This window comes from Cervus elaphus, chromosome 5 (genome assembly GCF_910594005.1).
Source record: "Cervus elaphus chromosome 5, mCerEla1.1, whole genome shotgun sequence".
Classification (NCBI taxonomy): Eukaryota; Metazoa; Chordata; class Mammalia; order Artiodactyla; family Cervidae; genus Cervus; species Cervus elaphus.
Window position 1 is genome coordinate 85,901,647 of NC_057819.1, and position 6,791 is coordinate 85,908,437.

Here is a 6,791-nt window from a genome sequence, read left to right on the forward strand (position 1 = left end):
GGTGGGCAGGGGCAGTAAGAGATGCGGGCTGGGGAAGCGGCCTTCGCTAGAAGCAGGCGTCTCTCTCCCTTCCCCCCACCCCACCCATCTGGTTGCTATCAATATCTGAACCCAGCCCTTCCTTCCAGCCCCACCGCTCCTGCCCTTGGCCGGTTTTCCAGTATCCCCCGCTTGGACCTCTGCAGCCTTTCTCCCTGGCTCCTCACCCCAGAATTCTCCTTCCGCCACCTTTTTCTCCTGGCCACCTGTTAGCTTCCTGTAACTGAGATTTGACTGCTTCATTCCTGTGCCCCAAAGCCATCGTGGCCCTATCGTGGACCCATGATCCAGGGTCCACAGCTCTGACTCCCAGCCTGCTCTCAAGCCCCGCTGTGATGTGATCCCAGCCTGCCTCTCCAGCCTCGACGACTCTCAACTTCTCATCTCCTGATTGGTCAGTTCTTGTGCCTCTTCTTATCTGCACCTGTGCAAACTCAGAGTGCCCTGCAGGAATGCCCTCTCTTGCCCCCTGGTCAAGGCTGACTCGTTTCTTTCTTTGTAGGCTCAGCTCAAGCCTTTCCCACTCTGGAACCCCTTTCCTGACCACTTCTTTCAGAAAGCATGTATCTTTTCCTTTTTCTTTTTTTTGGCCATGCTTTGTGGCCTCACCAGAGGTTGAACCAGGGCCCTTGCAGTGAAAGCGCAGAGTCTTAACCACTGGACTACCAGGGAATTCTCAGAAGGCATGTATATTAGTCAGCTTGAGCTGCCATAACAAATCATTATAGACTGGGTGGTTTAAACAACAGGAATCTATTTTGCCTAGTTCTGGGAAGTCCAAGGTCAAGGCACTGGCTCTTTTGGTTCCCTGGAGGGTCCCCGTTCCTGGCTGCAGATGGCTGCCTTCTCTTTGGGGTCTTCATGTGGTGGACAGAAAGGGAGGAAGAGCTCTGGCCTCTTTCTCTTTTTACAAGGCACTAATTCCACCACGGGGCCCCACCCTCCTGACTTTATTAAATCTAATTACTTCCCAAAGTCCTCATCTCCAAACCCCATCACACTGGACATTAGAACTTCGGCATATGAATTTGGTGGGGAACAAACATCCAGCCCACAGCAGCCTGTCTGTTACAGGCAGGTCAGATTTTTCAATGTTGTCTAATTGTTTCAGGTTACTTCCTCAACTTGACTGGAAGCTCCCTGGGGCGCAAACTGTGACTGGCAGTAATTGTGTGTTGATGTGCCTGGTAATAACATCTACCTATTTATTACAGGCTTTCCAAAAGTTTACACTCAAGGGTCCCCAGACCTTACCTTTCCTCTGTCCCTACGGAAATTTCTGTGTTTAGCCCTGTTTGTGCCTCAATAGCTTGGGTGGGCAGAGTGGATTGGAAAGAAAGTTGAAAGAAGCCCAGAAACCTTAGAATATCTTCCTTCAGAAAAGACAGAGTGCCCCTCCTGGCTGGATAGGATAGAAGGATAAAAGGCAGAGGGGAGAGCAAGGAGAGATAGGCACCCACAGGGGCTGGTTCGGTGAGGGCTTCAGGGGAGGTTGAGGCACCTTGAATGAGCTCTGGGAGGGAGTGGGAGATGGGAAAAGAAGATTCAAATAAATGTCACTTTGTCTTATGAATGTGTGTGCATGTGTGTATTGCGTATATATATATACACACATATATATGGTGGCGCTAGCAGTAAAGAACCCACCTGCCAATGGAGGAGACATAAGAGACACAGGTTGGATCCCTGGGTCGAGAAGGTCCCCTGGAGGAGGACATGCAACCCACTCCAGGATTCTTGCCTGAGGAATCCCACGGACAGAGGAGCCTGGCGGGCTACAGTCCATGGGGTCACAAAGAGTCGGACACGACTGAAGTGACTTAGCACACATGAGGGAGAAAGAGAGCAGAAGGGGTGACTCTGGCCCTAACCCTGGGCCTCTAACCCTAGAGCTGGTCTTTGAACTCTGTGCTGGGGAGACCAGGAGGCTCATTAGGCTGGAACGTGATTGTCTGTACCCATAGCTCAGCTCTATCTATGGGGTCAAAGGTGGCGCAGGCCCAGGCCTCTGTGGCCTTCACAGTCCAGAAGACAGTGTGATTCGCTGCTTGGGAGCGTGGTCCTGGGAGGCCTGAAACGGGGGAGTGGCAGGTGCTTTGGAGGGTGTGCAGAGAAAGGGGCGGGGGCGCCTTGAGGCCAAGGACAATTAAACGACACAGCTCACTGTCTCCCTGGGCTTCACCTGTTAGCACGCAGGGCCTCTTTGGTAAGGGGACAAACTTACAACTCAGAGTAAGTCTGTGTGTGTGTGTCTGACTCTTTGTGACCCCATGGATTGTAGCCCACCAGGCTCCTCTGTCCGTGGGATTCTCCAGGTAAGAATGCAGGAATGGGTTGCCATGGCCTCCTCCAGGGGATCTTTCTGACCCAGGGATCGAACCTGTGTCTCTTGGGTCTCCTGTATTGGCAGGTGGATTCTTTACCACTAGCGCCACCTGGAAAGGTAGGGTTTGGTTTACCTCAATGTACAGGAGGAAAACCCAGGGCTTGGAGGTCGGGAAATCTAGGTTCATGGCCCTCCAGTTGGGCTCCAGGGGGTGTCTTCCTTGTGCTGTGTGGCTAAGTTTCTCCACTGACAAACTGGATGCAAGACTCATGTTGTTCATCTCAGAGGTGCCACGGACGTGACGGTGATTGGAGAGGTCGAGTCCACTGTTCACACAGGAGCTGGGTGAGGGTGGGGTCACAGTAACTGTAGCGAGATGAAGCCTGTGAGGGCCCGCACATTACAGGTCCCCCCTGGCATTGCAGCCCCACGAGGGTGGGCATCCAGGGTGAGATCTCTGCAGGGACAGGAAGGGGCCCAGGCGTGGCTGGGATCTGGGGGAGGACAGACACAGAAGAGGGGTCCTGGCAGAGAGGGGACTGCCATCCCTGCTTTTCAGGATCCCTTGGGAGAAAAAATTCTCCCCTCCTTCTGTCAAATGAGTTGCAGCCCAGCAATGAACAGTAAGAGTAATAAAAAAACAATAGCTCGGGACTTCCCTGGTGCTTCAGTGACTAAGACTCTAGGCTCTCAAAGAAGGGGGCCTGGGTTTGATCCCTGGTCAGGGATCTAAACCCACCTGCTGCAAACTAAGATCCGGCACAGCCAAATAAATACATAAAAATTAAAAAATTAAAATAATAGCTCATGTCTCAAAGATCTGTATATCAATCTCTATTTTAAGCACTTTACCTCATTTCTGCCTCAGAACAACCCTATGGAGAGGGTACTGTTTTAATCTCTACTTTACAGATGCAGAAACCAGAGCAGTGAAGTGACCTTCCCAAGGTCACAGAGCTTGTAAGTGGTGGAGTCATGACTCAGGCTCAGATGATCTGGGGCTTGTCCTGTGCTGTCCTGTCAGGAACTAATCCTGTATCCTTTTTGCTTCAGAGCAGGACTCCTCAGCTAAAGGGACCTCATTTGCCCCACGTATCAATACCAGGCAGAGGTTCGTGGCTACCTCCCCAAACAGAAGACCTAGGTTGGGCACCCCATGGCTACTGCTCCTTGCTTCTGTACTCTTGGGCAAGTTTGCTCATCTGTAAAATGGGTGGACATACATTTGTTGAGCATCTCTTATGTGACACATTTTTTTGTTTTGTCTTTTGACTGCACCACATGGCTTGCAGGATCTTCATGTCCCCACCACAGACTGAACCTGGGCTCCAGCGTCGACAGCACCAAGTCCTAACCACTGGACTGCCAGGGAATTCCATTACGTGCCACATTTAATTTAAACCTAACCACTACATTTTGAGATTGCTCCAGTTAGCAGCTGGGGAAGCTGAGGCACAGAGGAGCAAACCAAATCCCCCAAGGCCACATGAAACAGGCTGACATGGAGCTTTGTCTGACCTATTTTGGAGTGTATGCCCTTTCTATTCCCCCTTGCCCCTCAGGTTGTAATCCACAGAGATTCAGTTCCTGGGGGGTGGGGGGGATGTCAATAATCATTATGTAAAAAAAGTGTTCCATGATTAACTCTGTTTAGGGAAGGCTGTTTTCAAAAAGTTAGAGATTATTTGCTTCGGGACTTCTCAGAGCCTTTATTATGCTGGTGTGCCTTGGGAAGCTCTAAGAGGAGAGCAGAGTTAGTATGAACTTCTTCTCTGTGAGATAGTTTGTCAGGAAGAAACTTGTGGGAGAAGCATTCCTTGGAACTCACTTTGGGAAAAGCTGTACTTCACCCCACTGCTTCCCTGAGAACAGTAGTGACGACAGTAACAGTAACCCCACGAAAGAGATCATCATGATCTTGTTAGTTGTGTGTCAGTTGCAATGATACTTTTCTGTGCAGGATTTTTGGGAGATTTTTCTGCATCCTCCCCAGATCTAAGCACCCTGATCCCGTCCTTGAGCTCAGGGCAGCTCCAGTCTGTTCCTCATGCCTGGGGCTCCTCACTCCTTTCCTCTAAGCCTTTGCCTGGGCCAGGCCCCTTAGGTTGCTCACCCCTTCCTCCCCTTCCTCACCTTGTTCCTGACAAAAATAAGGGAGGCTCGGAGAGGGGAAGTGATGTGGCCCAGTGTGTATGGTGAGACGGGCACCCCCTATCTCCTGCCCCTCTCCCACAGCCCACTTGCACAGGACACCCCACTTCTGAGAAGCATCCGTGATGGACTCATCCCAGGGCCAACCACGAGCTTCTCTGGCTCTGTCTCAGTCTTATCATGCTTGGTCTATATTATGCGTCGCTAAGCGACGTCAGGACTGTCTCTTTAAGTTATGTTGTTGTTCAGTCGCTAAGTCGTGTCTGACTCTTTGCAACCCCATGGACTCTTTGCAACCCCATGGACTGCTGCTCGCCAGGCTTCCCTGTCTTTTACCATCTCCCAGAGGTTGCTCAGACTCATGTCCATTGAGTCGGTGATGCCATCTAACCATCTCATCCTCTGTTGCCTCCTCCTCCTGCCTTCAATCCTTTCCCACTATCAGAGTCTTTTCCAGTGAGTCAGCTCTTCGAATCAGGTGGCCTAAGTATAGGAGCTTCAGCATCAGCCCTTCCCGTGAATATTCAGGACTGATTTCCTTTAGGATGGACTGGTTTGATCTCCTTGCCATCCAAGGGACTCTCAAGAGTCTTCTCCAACACCACAGTTCAAAAGCATCAATTCTTCAGTGCTCAGCTTTCTTTATAGTCCAACTCTCACATTCATACATGACTACTGGAAAAATCATAGCTTTGACTATATGGACCTTTGTCAGCTAAAGCGATGTCTCTGTTTTTTAATATGCTGTCTAGGTTTGTCATAGCTTTTGGTACACTGTATTAAAAAAAAAGCAGTTTTGTTATGGTATTCATATATAATAAAATTTACATATTATCATATTCATTTAAAAGGTGTTTATTATAATAATTTTTCTATATAAAGAGCACAAATCAGCACACAGAATGATGAATTTTTTACAAAGTAAAAACATCTGTGTAAGCAGCATCTGTGTCTGAAGCAGATCATCTCCTGCCCCAAAGAACCTCCCTGCTGGTTCCTCCCTTCACCCAAGGTTAACGGAAACACCCGACTTCCAACCCCACGGAGGTCTGTTAAAAAAACAAAACCAAAAAACAACTCATTGGGACTTCCTGGGTGGTCCAGTGGTTAAGAATCTGCCTGCCGCTGCCGCTGCCAGAGGGATTAAGGGGCCTCAGCGCATGGTGAAGGACACAGGCCATGGAGTTTGAACCTTTTGAAAGATTGAAATCATGGCAGGTCCAGAAGCTGATGCCCAGTTCCATTTCACTGGTATCAAAAAATATTTCAACTCTTAGACTCTCACAGGGAGAATGAATTGTGTGCTGGCCACATACAGAAGTATTGCTTTAATAGTCTTATGCTTCAAGTTAAGGTCTAAAAAAACTCCAACTGTGGAAGCAACATAAACAGATTCTGAACTGTACATTATCTGTTAAGTTCCCATGCCTGAAGAAGCTAATGTCAACTCATCATGTGATATTCAATTTGTACAATAAATTGTGAACCTGGAAAAAAAAAGAATCTGCCTGCCAATTCAGGGGCCCCGGATTCAATCCCTGGTCTGGAAAGATCTCACATGCCATGGTCAAGGAAGCCCGAGAGCCACAACTACCAAGGCCCGCTCACCTCGAGACTGTGTACTGCAACAAGAGAAGCCATGGCAATGAGAAGCCTGCACATTGCAACGAAGAGTCGGCCCTGCTCGCTGCAAATAAAGAAAACCCATGTGCACCAAAAAAAAAAAAAAAAATTTAAACAAACTCATCAACTTATCCCTTTCCCTTTTCCTTCTCTCCTTCCTCCTTCCCTCCCTTTCTAACCCACTTCCTTTATTCCTCCAGCCCTCCTTCCTTTCTTGTTGATTCTACTTCCATATAGTTTATTTGAAGTTTATAGTAAGAGGCACAGCGAGAGAGTGTAAAAGCCTTAACACAGTGTCCTGGGGGGCGGTGTGAGGTGAGGGGGTCAAGTTGCTGAAAGACCTGACTCTAGACTGGCCACTGCCATCTGTGAGGCCTGGGGCTTGTGACAGAACCTCTCCGCCTTAGTTTCCTTATCTGTGAAATGGGAGTAATGACTCGATTGACTGCAAAGGGTGATGGGAAGATTAAACAAGGTGTCTTTACCTTGTGTGTGCAAAGTGTCTACATGCACCTGTGCCAGGAAGCCTGGGGAAAGCTCTGCTGGGCGAAAAGATCTCTTACAAGACGAGAAGTGAGGACAGGGGATGAGAATCAAGGCTATTTAATGAGCACCTGCTGTATGCTGGGGCTTTACCACTGATCTTGCCTGG

The 6,791-nt window shown here is 49.0% G+C and overlaps 1 pseudogene; it reads left to right on the forward strand.

Annotated features, from left to right (window-relative positions):
* Positions 1-5,727: 5,727 nt before the first annotated feature.
* Positions 5,728-6,016, forward strand: LOC122694338 (annotated as a pseudogene).
* The last annotated feature ends 775 nt before the right edge of the window (positions 6,017-6,791 follow it).